Genomic DNA, 200 nt, shown 5'->3' with positions numbered 1-200 from the left:
AACTTTTGCCATCGTTTGGTCCAGGCTGGCCGCGGGGCCGTCTGCCCAAGACGTCGGACTGAGATGACGGGGAGACGAAGGCGTCGAGCCGCCCAGGTCGCAGGCTCGGCCTGGCCCACCGGCCTGCGGGAAGGGCAGAGCGGTCACACGGCTCAGGGCGCGAGTCAGCCAGGCCGTCGGCGCCCCAGGTCAAACAGGGG

The 200-nt window shown here is 70.5% G+C and overlaps 1 protein-coding gene across 1 annotated transcript in view; it reads right to left on the bottom strand.

The window, feature by feature from the left end:
- The window catches only part of PTPRN2 (protein tyrosine phosphatase, receptor type, N polypeptide 2), a 373,453-nt gene that overhangs the window by 117,652 nt on the left and 255,601 nt on the right, over positions 1–200 (bottom strand).

Source organism: Bison bison, unplaced genomic scaffold (genome assembly GCF_000754665.1).
Source record: "Bison bison bison isolate TAMUID 2011002044 unplaced genomic scaffold, Bison_UMD1.0 scf7180017864503, whole genome shotgun sequence".
Classification (NCBI taxonomy): domain Eukaryota; kingdom Metazoa; phylum Chordata; class Mammalia; order Artiodactyla; family Bovidae; genus Bison; species Bison bison.
This window is presented reverse-complemented; position numbering and strand designations above follow the sequence as displayed.